Source organism: Pan troglodytes, chromosome 3, assembly GCF_028858775.2.
Source record: "Pan troglodytes isolate AG18354 chromosome 3, NHGRI_mPanTro3-v2.0_pri, whole genome shotgun sequence".
NCBI lineage: Eukaryota > Metazoa > Chordata > Mammalia > Primates > Hominidae > Pan > Pan troglodytes.
In genome coordinates this window covers 101,848,733-101,861,275 of record NC_072401.2, presented here as the reverse complement: position 1 = coordinate 101,861,275, position 12,543 = coordinate 101,848,733, and the positions used below count along the sequence as shown (strand labels likewise).

At 35.0% G+C, this 12,543-nt stretch overlaps 1 protein-coding gene and 1 long non-coding RNA gene across 3 annotated transcripts in view; one reads left to right on the top strand and one right to left on the bottom strand.

Moving 5' to 3' along the window:
- EMCN (endomucin) overlaps positions 1 to 4,209 on the top strand; it is a 122,604-nt gene extending 118,395 nt beyond the window's left edge. For both annotated transcript variants that reach the window (XM_016951918.4, XM_016951919.4), the window contains one exon: positions 1,178 to 4,209. The gene's annotated coding sequence lies outside the window, so the exon portion shown is untranslated. The remainder of the gene's footprint in view (positions 1 to 1,177) is intronic.
- LOC134809901 (uncharacterized) overlaps positions 1 to 12,543 on the bottom strand; it is a 357,341-nt gene that overhangs the window by 148,945 nt on the left and 195,853 nt on the right. The gene's annotated exons all lie outside the window — the stretch shown is intronic.

Here is a 12,543-nt window from a genome sequence, read left to right as displayed (position 1 = left end):
CTACAATCCTTTCCTTATCCTAAGACTTGACATGGATACCTGTAGCTGCTACCCGCAGGCCATGGCAGCCAATGTCCTGCTTTCCCCCATGTAAAGCAACAGTTCGGCCATCCCTATCAAAGAACTTGCCTTCACCAACCAAACCAGGAAAGAGCTGGTTACAGGTGTCCGCCACTCGTACCACTCCCCACACCCCACCACACACACCATATCATGCTCTCCCCAGAATCTAGCAAACCACCAAAACTGCCATCAGCAACACACCACCACCTAATCTCTGCCAGTTTGGGCCACTGCCCTTTTCCTACTTGGGACATAGAAGTCTCCATCTCTTGCTCTTTTATAGACCAATACCGAAAGTTGTTCCTACACTGCAGAGAAAAATGCAAAATACTAAACCAAAGGCTTGGCTACCTTTCCTATGAAGAAGTGGCAAATGGTATTCATTCATTCTTTCTTCTGATGCCTATTCATTCTTCTCCCTGATGAGTAGAAAGCAGCAAAGCTTTAAAGTTGCCCATAAATTTTTTAATTACTCACATTGTCACCCCAAGCAACAGATCTTGAACTGTATCCCATTAGTGATAGGGTACAGTTAAGGACTTTAATCAGAAGAGGAATATGAGATTTGTGCTTGATATACACCAGTGTGTGTTTAATTTGGAAGACTCATTCAAGAAGAGCAAGATCAGAAGCAGAGAAGTCAGAGGCTATTGCAATATTCCACTGGAAAAAGATAAAGGCTTAAGCTAGGGAGCCGCAGTATGGAGGAAGATGAAGAGGCAGAATAGAATAGAGAAAAATGTCTGGAGGTTAAAAATTTCATGATGTGGTGATTGATTGGATGTGGCCAATGGGGAGTGAGGAAGAATAGGACTATAGACAATACCCACACTCCCAGCCTGGGTGCCTGAATGCATCATGGAGGAAATACCAAAGATTGAGATTGTGAAGTGAGGGGAACAGGTTTGGGAAAGAAAACGAGCTTTTCTTTTCAGATATGTCAAGTTTGAAGAGCTTGAGAGACAGTCAAGTGATTCTACTAGGTGGAAAAAATGGAGCTAGTGACAACCATTTCTTACTAAGAAATGGACTCCCCCAGCATCTCTATTTCTTCTTCGCTTTCTTGGAATCTGAACTTTGTTGTTGTTGTTGTTGTTGTTGTTGTTGCTCACAGGCTTAATCTTCAGCTTCTATGCACCAAGCGTGGAAAAGGAGAAAGTCCTGCAGAATCAATCCCGACTTCCATACCTGCTGCTGGACTGTACCAGACGTCTGTCCCAGTAAAGTGATGTCCAGCTGACATGCAATAATTTGATGGAATCAAAAAGAACCCCGGGGCTCTCCTGTTCTCTCACATTTAAAAATTCCATTACTCCATTTACAGGAGCGTTCCTAGGAAAAGGAATTTTAGGAGGAGAATTTGTGAGCAGTGAATCTGACAGCCCAGGAGGTGGGCTCACTGATAGACATGCCTTTCCTTAATGTTTAAAGTTTTCCAGGCCAAGAATTTTTATCCATGAAGACTTTCCTACTTTTCTCGGTGTTCTTATATTACCTACTGTTAGTATTTATTGTTTACCACTATGTTAATGCAGGGAAAATTGCACGTGTATTATTAAATATTAGGTAGAAATCATACCATGCTACTTTGTACATATAAGTATTTTATTCCTGCTTTCGTGTTACTTTTAATAAATAACTACTGTACTCAATACTCTAAAAATACTATAACATGACTGTGAAAATGGCAATGTTATTGTCTCCCTATAATTATGAATATTTTTGGATGGATTATTAGAATACATGAACTCACTAATGAAAGGCATCTGTAATAAGTCAGAAAGGGACATAGGATTCACATATCAGACTGTTAGGGGGAGAGTAATTTATCAGTTCTTTGGTCTTTCTATTTGTCATTCATACTATGTGATGAAGATGTAAGTGCAAGGGCATTTATAACACTATACTGCATTCATTAAGATAATAGGATCATGATTTTTCATTAACTCATTTGATTGATATTATCTCCATGCATTTTTTATTTCTTTTAGAAATGTAATTATTTGTTCTAGCAATCATTGCTAACCTCTAGTTTGTAGAAAATCAACACTTTATAAATACATAATTATGATATTATTTTTCATTGTATCACTGTTCTAAAAATACCATATGATTATAGCTGCCACTCCATCAGGAGCAAATTCTTCTGTTAAAAGCTAACTGATCAACCTTGACCACTTTTTTGACATGTGAGATCAAAGTGTCAAGTTGGTTGAGGTTTTTTGGAAAGCTTTAGAACTAATAAGCTGCTGGCGGCAGCTTTGTAACGTATGATTATCTAAGCTGATTTTGATGCTAAATTATCTTAGTGATCTAAGGGGCAGTTTAGTGAAGATGGAATCTTGTATTTAAAATAGCCTTTTAAAATTTGTTTTGTGGTGATGTATTTTGACAACTTCCATCTTTAGGAGTTATATAATCACCTTGATTTTAGTTTCCTGATGTTTGGACTATTTATAATCAAGGACACCAAGCAAGCATAAGCATATCCATATTTCTGACTGGTGTCTCTTTGAGAAGGATGGGAAGTAGAAAAAAAAAAGAAAGAAAGGAAAGGAAGAGAGGAGAGAAGAAGGCAGGGATCTCCACTATGTATGTTTTCACTTTAGAACTGTTGAGCCCATGCTTAATTTTAATCTAGAAGTCTTTAAATGGTGAGACAGTGACTGGAGCATGCCAATCAGAGAGCATTTGTCTTCAGAAAAAAAAAAATCTGAGTTTGAGACTAGCCTGGCCAACATGTTGAAACCCCATATCTACTAAAAATACAAAAATTAGCCTGGTGTGGTGGCGCACGCCTGTAGTCCCAGCTACTCTGGAGCCTGAGGAACGTGAATCGCTTGAACCCAGAAGACAGAGGTTGCAGTGAGCTGAGATGGCACTATTGCACTCCAGCCTGGGTGACACAGCAAGACTCTGTCTCAAAAAAAAAAAAAAAAAAAAAAAAAAAGGAAGAAAAAGAAAGAAAGAAAGTCCCAGCACACCTAGATAATTTACCGAGCTCTTCAGCAAAAACCATGTTACATACAGCATATTCCAAAGAAATGAACTCTTCTGCAATTTAAATTATAAGTAATATGTTATTTTGGATCCTAGAGAAACCATTTTCTCTACATTTCATGAGCATTGTTAGAAAAGAGTTTACAAGAATTAGGAAGTGGGAACAATTTTAATGGTCAGAAAAGAATAAAATTTATTCTAGTTCAAGAAGTGCACACAAAGAATATGCATTAATCTAACAACTACAAGATTAAATCTTTCAAAAAGGTCAAAGGAGGATTGAGAAGTTTACAGAGATGTCCACGGCATTTTATATCAATCTCAAAGGTAAGGTCTGCATTTTTGTAAACCAACTTAAACTTCTGTTGAGATAGGATATTTTGTTTTCAAGCCAAAATTATCATTAATCAAATATGTTTTAATTATCTGATTTAGATGATCTACTTTTTATGCCTGGCTTACTGTAAGTTTTTTATTCTGATACACAGTTCAAACATCATTGCAACAAAGAAGTGCCTGTATTTAGATCAAAGGCAAGACTTTCTATGTGTTTTGCATAATAATATGAATATAATTTAAGTCTATCAATAGTCAAAACATAAACAAAAGCTAATTAACTGGCACTGTTGTCACCTGAGACTAAGTGGATGTTGTTGGCTGACATACAGGCTCAGCCAGCAGAGAAAGAATTCTGAATTCCCCTTGCTGAACTGAACTATTCTGTTACATATGATTGACAAATCTGTGTGTTATTTCTTTTCTACCTACCATATTTAAATTTATGAGTATCAACCGAGGACATAGTCAAACCTTCGATGATGAACATTCCTGATTTTTTGCCTGATTATTCTCTGTTGAGCTCTACTTGTGGTCATTCAAGATTTTATGATGTTGAAAGGAAAAGTGAATATGACCTTTAAAAGTTGTATTTTGGGTGACGATAGTCTCACCACTATGAAACTGTCAATTATTGCCTAATGTTAAAGATATCCATCATTGTGATTAATTAAACCTATAATGAGTATTCTTAATGGAGAATTCTTAATGGATGGATTATCCCCTGATCTTTTCTTTAAAATTTCTCTGCACACACAGGACTTCTCATGTTCCAATAAATGGGTGTACTCTGCCCCAATTTCTAGGGAATTTGTCTTTTGGGCTTGAATGTACTTGTTTTCTGTTCTAAATACTTTTTAAAGAAAAAAAATTTTGACAAATAAGGGAAAATATTCATTTTGCCATCCATATTACATTCCTGAATTTGAAGTCAGAGCTTCTACCAAGGTCACCAAGAATAATTTTAAAGCTTCCAAGAACTGTTTAAAAGTGTTTTCAAGTCTGAACAAGAATTCTGACATTTAGAAATAAGTAGGAAGATAAGACTATTTAAACTCATACTTTCCTTTAAAAAAAGAGAAATTCTAGCAAAGTGATCATGGGCAATATAATTAGTTAGTTAACACCCTATCCAACATGCACTATGTGCCAGGAACTGTGTAGAAAACTTCACAGTCACCATCTCAGTTAACCATCACAGTAATAGTAAGAAACTATTCCTTATATATGATTAGCAGCAGCAGAAACATCTCCCTTATAAAGATATGAAAATCAAGGCAGATAGTTAAATAACTTGCCCAAGGTTGTACAACTAGTAAATAGGAAAAATTTGAGTTCCAACCTATGTCCAAATCCCTGTTCTCCATCTCCAAACTACTTAGTCTCTCTAAGCCTCAGTTTACTTATCTATAAAAAGGGATGAAAGCATTATGCTCCAGGTCATAATTAAAAACAGGGACCAGTCCTATCTCACTGTAAACAGTTTGAAAAATGAACGGCTATTTCACACAGTAGACAAGAAGAAGAGCTGAACTGGGATTCATGAGCAAAGAGAAACAAAACAAATGAGCCCTATGAATGCTCTGACTGACACATTCCAGACTGGCTGTATAGCAGAAGATCCCTAATTAGAACCTGAGATGACAGCGATTGGAACCAGGAGACAAAAATGACTGGAATTGGTGGAGAATGGAACCAGGGAGGAGGGAGCTACACAGAGAAAGACCTCAAAAAAAAAAGCAAAAAAAAAAAAAAACCACAAACTACAAAGGTGACCCTGTATCTGATAATAATGGGATAGGAAGGCGTGAACACACTTAGAGTAAAACTCCACGAGGCCAGGAAAAGAACAGCCGGGAAAGAGCAACTAAGTAGTTGTATGCTGAAAATGTCTACATCTTATATGGAGCAGAGAAACATTCAAGGTCTGGTCAACCATATTCAAAAATCCTCACCGGTCACCTTTCTTAATGTCCTGGGAATGGTCGTATCTTAGTAGTTGTTCTAAAACACCCCTAGAGTATACACAACTGTAGGTAAGCCCTAACACAGCTTAAAAGTAGCCTTGCAAGAATTAAACTAATCCACAAAATATTTAACAGGCTTCCAGAACGAAGTCTGATAATCTTTTATAAAGACAACAAAATGGAGCATAACAACAACTCAACAACATAAAAGTCTAAATATCCACCATTTAATCCAAAATTATATACATGCCCCAGAGGAGTAAATTGTGAACCATAAACCCTGAGAAAAATGTATTAATGACAATAGACTAAGTCAGAGTGATAAAAAGTATGAGTACTTTACAACAAATTCCAGGATGTTGCTATTACTGGATAATACAACCAGTCAAAGATATTACAAAAGAAAACCTACAGACTAATAGCCCTCATGTACAAAAACAACAAAACTATTTGCTAAATATTAGCAAATCAAATCTATCAAATTAAAAAGTAATAAGTGAGATTTAATCCAGGAATCCAAGTTGTCTAATATTTGAAAATCTATTATTGGGATTGTGATTCAACATATGAACAGAATAAAGGAGAAAAACTATATGCTTATCTCAATAGATGTAGAGAAAGCATTTGACAAAATTAATATTTATTTATGATAAAACCTCTCATTACACTAAGATTAAAAGAGAACTTCCTCAATCTGATAAAGGACATTTATGAAAAAGCCACAGCTAATTCTTACATAAATGGTAAAAATCTAAGTGCTAAAATCTAAATCTAAATGCTAAATTCTAAAATTAGAAACAAAATAAGCATATTCACTTTTACCTATTATATTCAACATTGTTCTGGCGTGGTGGCAGGGTAGTTATAGCACATGCAATAATGCAAGAAAAAAAACATATAGATTGGAAAGGAAGATGATAAGATCATACATAAATCCTGATGTTTACAAAAAAGCTACTAGAATTAATAACTGAATGTGTTACAGTTGCAGGATACAAGATCGATACAAAAAATCAACTGATTATCTTTTGCTAGTAACAAAAAAATGAAAATTGAAAATTTTAAAAAGTAATAATTAGAATAATGTCGACAAATATAAAATTCTTAGGGATAAATTTTTCAAAATCTATGCACTTCTTATACCCTTAAAACTGTCTAACTCCTGAGAGAAATTAAAGAACACTGGCTCATGGACTAAAAGACTCAATATTATTAAGATGTCACTCGCATTTAAATTGATATATAGATCCATCACAATTCCAATCCAAATTCAGCTATCCTTTTTATAAAAATGGATAAGATGGTTCTAAAGTTTATATGGAAATGCAAAGTACTTAGAATAGCTAAAACCATTTTTTTTTAAAGCAAAAAGTTGGAGAACATGCTACTGGATTTAGAGACTTAATATAAAGCTACAGTAATCAAGACAATGTGGTGCTGACTTGGGAATAGAATTTAATTGATGGAACAAAATGGAGATTCCAGAAATAAGTGCTTTTCTCCCATATACACACACATTTACGGTCAATTGATTTTTTTTTTACAAGTGTGCCATAGTAATTCAATGAGGGAAATGAAGTCTTTTTAATAAATGGCTCAGTACAATAGGATACCCAAGTACAAAAAACAAAAACAAAAAAAGTTCAACACTTAGCTCACACCACACACAAATATAACTCAAGATGTGTCATAAACTTAAATATTAAATTCAAATTTATGACGTTTGCCTTCCTTAGAATCAGTAAAGATTTCCTAGATAAGATACAAAAAAATTAAAACTAAAAAAAAAATGATAAATTGAATTTTATCAGGACTAAAAATTCCTGCTTTTTAAATGGGAATTAATAAACTGAAAAATACAAGTCAAAGAGTAGATGATTTACATTATATATATATATATATATGACAAATGGCTTGTATCTAGAATATGTAAGGAGTGCAAAAATTTAAAAATAAGAAGTCAGTTCACTAAAAAATGGGGGAAATGTTTGAACAGATAATTTACAAAAGAAGATGTATGACTTGCCAACATACAGATGAAAAGACACTCAATATCACTTAGTCATCAGGAAAGTGAAAATGTAAAACCGCAGTGAGCTACCACAACATATCCACAGGCATGACTAAAATTATAAAGGCCACTGATGCCAAGTGTTGGTGGGAATATAGAGAAACTAGAACTCTTCCTGCGTTGCTAGTGGGAATGGAAACTTGCACAACCATGTGGAAAACAATTTGGCAGTTTCTTTAGAAGTTAAACATATAGGTCTCATATGATACAGCATTGCCACTTTTATATATTTACCCAAGAAAAATAAATACATTTGTCCTGTCCATACAAAGACCTATAATGAAATGTTCATAGTAGCTCTATTCATACCAGTCTAAAGCTGTAAACAGTAAACAAATTGTGATATAGTCATACAATTGAATACCACTCACCAATAAAATGAAACTATTGATATACCCTGAGTTAAATGGCTACATCTCAAAAACATTATGCATTGTGCTGCACAAAAGTGGCTAGTCACAGTGGAGTACACACTTCATGGCTTCATGATATGAAATGCTAGAAAAGAAATGAGACCACTGGCTGCCCAGAGCTCAGGGATGGAGAATTGCCAGGAAAGAAGCACAAGGGAACTATTTGGTATGATCAAATATTCCATAGTTTGATTTTGGTGTTGGTTACACGGGTGTATATATTTGCTGAAACTCAAGCTATACACATAAACTAGGTATGTTTTTGTATGTAAGATATACTTTAATAGAATTGACTTTAAAAAATATTTTTAGAAACTCACAAGGGGGGAAGGATATTACTAACTTTCTGTTATGGACCAAATTGTGTCCTCCCATTACCTCAGAATGTGACTGCAGAGATAAGATCTTTAAAGAGATAACTAAGGCTAAATGAGGTCATTAGAGGGAGTCTTAATCCAACATGACTGATGTCTGTGTAAGACGAGGAGGTTCGAACACAGACACACATACACACTCACACACACAAACACATACAGAGAAGGCCACTTGAAGACATCCACAGTGGCCACCTACAAGCCAAGGAAAAAGACCACAGAATGAAACCAACCCTGCTGATGCCTTGATTTTGGATTTTGAGGAAATAAATGTCTATTTTTTTTTTTTTTCCTGAGATGGAGTCTTGCTCTGTCACCCAGGCTGGAGTGCAGTGGTGCAATCTTGGCTCACTGCAACCTTTGCCTCCCAGTTCAAGCAATTCTCTTGCCTCAGTCTCCCTAGTAGCTGGAATTACAGGCATGCACCACCACGCCTGGCTATTTTTTGTATTTTTAGTAGAGACAGGGTTTCCCCATGTTGGCCAGGCTGGTCTCGAACTCCTGACCTCAGATGATCCGCCCAGCTTGGCCTCCTAAAGTGCTGGGATTACAGGCGTGAGCCACAGCACCTGCCCTAAATGTCTATTGTTTAAGCCATCCAGTCTGTGATACTTTGTTAATGGCAGCACCCCACAAAAGATTATACTTTCCTACAGGGTTATTGAGACAATTAAATGAGATTATGAAGTACTGGGGACATAAAAATATTAACATTTTCTCTCATTTATTCTAGTGACTAGAAGGGCTACAAATATTCACATTTATGTTCCAGATTAATTGTCAAGCCTGAGACTTCTTTCCAATAGCTGCGAAAATTTCTAAACCCTTCTATTCTATCACTAGATTAGAGCCATCTAAATTTCTAAGCACCATAATTCTAGTACCACCTATTAATATAAATGAGCTTTTAGCAAGGTTGACATTTGTCTGAGACTTAAAATATAGAAATGCTTTAGTGAAAAATACTACAGAAATGTATCAGCAGTTATTCACAAATAACTGCTATCCTGGGCCCACTCCTTCCCCAGATGCCCTCCTCATCCCCACCCTGAGACCCTCAGATTTCTCCAGAATCCAGCCCCTAAAAGGTTCACACCTGACAACAGTGAAAGCATATGTTTTGATAAGTCAATCGTCCATGCCACACCTATGATTAGGTATTTTGAATATCACTGGTGTTTAGAGATATGTTTTGATAATGAAGAGGAAGACAATAAGGATGAGTAATTCGAGAAAATAATTTTTTAACTACAGATTTGATTTCTAGAATATGTTCACTTTGTTAGCCAAATGTCAACCTGAAACATCTCAACTTAAGCACACTTAATGCAAGATAATGTTTGCAATGTTTTTAAGTACAAAACCTTACTTATGCATTTAACTTTAGTGTCAGGTCTTGATTGGTCTTTTCCAATATCAGGTGTTTGTAGATATCTGCACATGCTCTTGTTCAGAAATATAAACCAAATCGGTGTGTGTGCGTGTGTGTGTGTGTGTGTGTAGTTAAGTTCGGTAGCAAATAAAGGGATTTTTCCAGAAATCTTTAGAATAATATTTGTGTGTGTGTTATGATAAAGGATACAGCTTCTTTGGTGTGCTGGCAATATATTAGCAAAAAAACTGCTGCTGCTGATGCTCTGTGCATTTAAATTATTAATGTAAGCACCATGCAAAATTTACAGTATTTTGCTTGAAACTAAAACAAAAGCAAATGAAAGCATTTAAAACAAACTATTAGCCACTGTATTGGTGTTCCCACTGCAATGTCATTTAATTGTGTCAAACAGCTTAGATGATCTGACAGGGTAGGAGGAGGCACTATTGAGGTTTTCTCTGGCTTTGCAGTAAAGCCCACTTATCTGCTGAGTTCAGTGCCACTGTTTGTGGCATTCATGCTACAAGAGGCAGGTTTTAATTAATACCTCTATTATCTAAGAATTGTGGTTCAGAAATGTATTGAACTTCAATTTGGTGTCTTAGAAATATGTGCTAAGTCTTAGCTCCATCCTGTTATTGTGATATGACACACTGCTTAGGATTGACATAAATCTATACTTCAAAAAAAGAACCGTAACTCTAAAGTTCTGATAGCTAAGCTTCCCACTCTGTGGAGGTTCAGAGTTTGAAATATGGAATTGAAGTCTAACTATCTGGATAGAGAAGTGTGGGAAGCTTTGAAAGGTTGAAGTTTTAAGAAATGTGTGTGGGAAGGAAATGGAAATTGAAATCATCTATTAATATCAAATGCTAATAGTTATCTTCATCATCACATCATCATCATCATCAATAAAGTTTTATTACCTCCTACTAGTTCAAGGTATTATTTTATGCACAGAAGTTACAAAAAGACTTCCTAAATGATAACTACTTCCAAATCTTGTTCTGTAGTATAGAAGATAGGTAATATAGCCTAAGGAGGAGAGTGTTTTTTGACTTACAACTAATATGAGCAAGTGAAATTATGCGATTAAATGGAAAACTTAAAGTTATATGGCATTGTTCATACTTCAAGCTACATACAGTACACTGCATAACGGTGGAATAAATCATGAGCTCAGTCATTAGACATGAGCTCATGTCTAGGTTCCATCAGTTATTATCTTAATTCTAAAATGTCAATATTAAAGTTTTGAGAAGCTTGAGTAAAATAATGTGTGCAAATCATTTAACACAATTTATAGACCAAACATACAAAATAATAACATCAAAACAAAAAAAATTAAATGTGGCAGAGAGCTAACATAGACATGTAATTAGGTACATAAGGTTGAAGCATAAAAAGAAATCACATCCTGGAAAAGTTTGTGCTATTTTCCTATAGGCGTTGAAGAAACTATAAATGTATTTCAGCTTGGTAGTATCTTATGAAAACAAGAAACAGAATAAAGATGCAACAGATCTTTTTTATTTTGTTCTTTTAATGAATGAAGAGAGGAAAAATACAGTCAATATTTCACAAAGAGTGAATGCAATATTGACACTTAAAATAGCATCCTTAAGTGGACAATTTAATGACAGACGATTATATTTCCTTCTCTAGGTCTATTTTGGGAGATACTCTTTAAACAAAGACCAAGGAAGACTCTCTTCTTCTAGCTGAGCCCAATTAATTAAAAATGTGTTTTGCTAAGTCAGTAAAAGGTCCACACCTTAAGATACAAACATTATTCTAAAGATTTCTAGAAAAAATCCCTGTATTTGCTACCGAACTTAATATTATTTAATAATCCACTATTATCTACACTGGATTCTCAAACTTCAGTCAGCTTAGTCTCTCTCCTTTATATTAAAGGCCTGGGTTATTTTCTAACTCAACCCACTCTGCCCCTTTTTAAGAGGGATGTATTTAAAAAATTAATTCATACAGGGTCAGTCACTACATCTAACCATCATGGTGACCTGCCTACTTATATTACTCCAATATGACTGACAGCAACAAAAACCAATTACAATCTGTGCTTTTCTATTATGGGTATTGGGAGGCAGATTTCCACTCTTTACTAAAAGACATTGCCAAGTTACATGTAGGCAAAAATTCTCATGAAAGTGAAAGCTATGATAACAAAAGTGCATCTTGTACTATCATTATCATCTTAATCACAAATTATGTGTTGGTGTAGAGTAACACGAGACTTTCTGTATCATACCTAGGCATGGCTTGTCAAGTCCACATGAAGAAAGCCTCAACAGAATTGTCCAAAGACTATGCGAAACTGAATCTTACTATGAGGTTCTTCAATGAATACTTTAAAATCTAATCGTAATAATGGAAGATGTATAGATTCTCAATTTTTGAATAAGCCTGTAGACAGAATTTGAAGTTGAGCCTAAAATATTATAAACACTGGGGATATAAAATAATGGCATGGTCCAAAGGAGTTATGAGATGAAGACAAAGAGAGTTGCAAGACACAGTAGAGACATAAATGTCTTTATTTTACAGAAACAGCAACCATAAAATACTGCCTGAGTTAATGAAAAAGAGAAAGATTTAATTATATTATTTAAAATTTAAAAGATAAGCAATATGAGCATTAAATACTAATATAAGTCTATAACTTGGGAGGCAAGAGGAGGGAAAGTGTGAAGTAATGTTAGTGAGCTAAACTATTTTTTGTTCACAGCAGGGAGTTATTAGCCACTGTGTAAAGCTGTTATACGAAAAAGTACATGCTTATTATTTAAAATTATAATGATGAATCCTGGAAGAACTGAAAACAGAAATGGTTAAAAGTTCTTATCTCTGGCTAGCATTCAGGAGGAGAGGGTAAAAGTAAATCTCAGTTTAGTTTAGGCTTGGCAAGTGGCATTATATACTC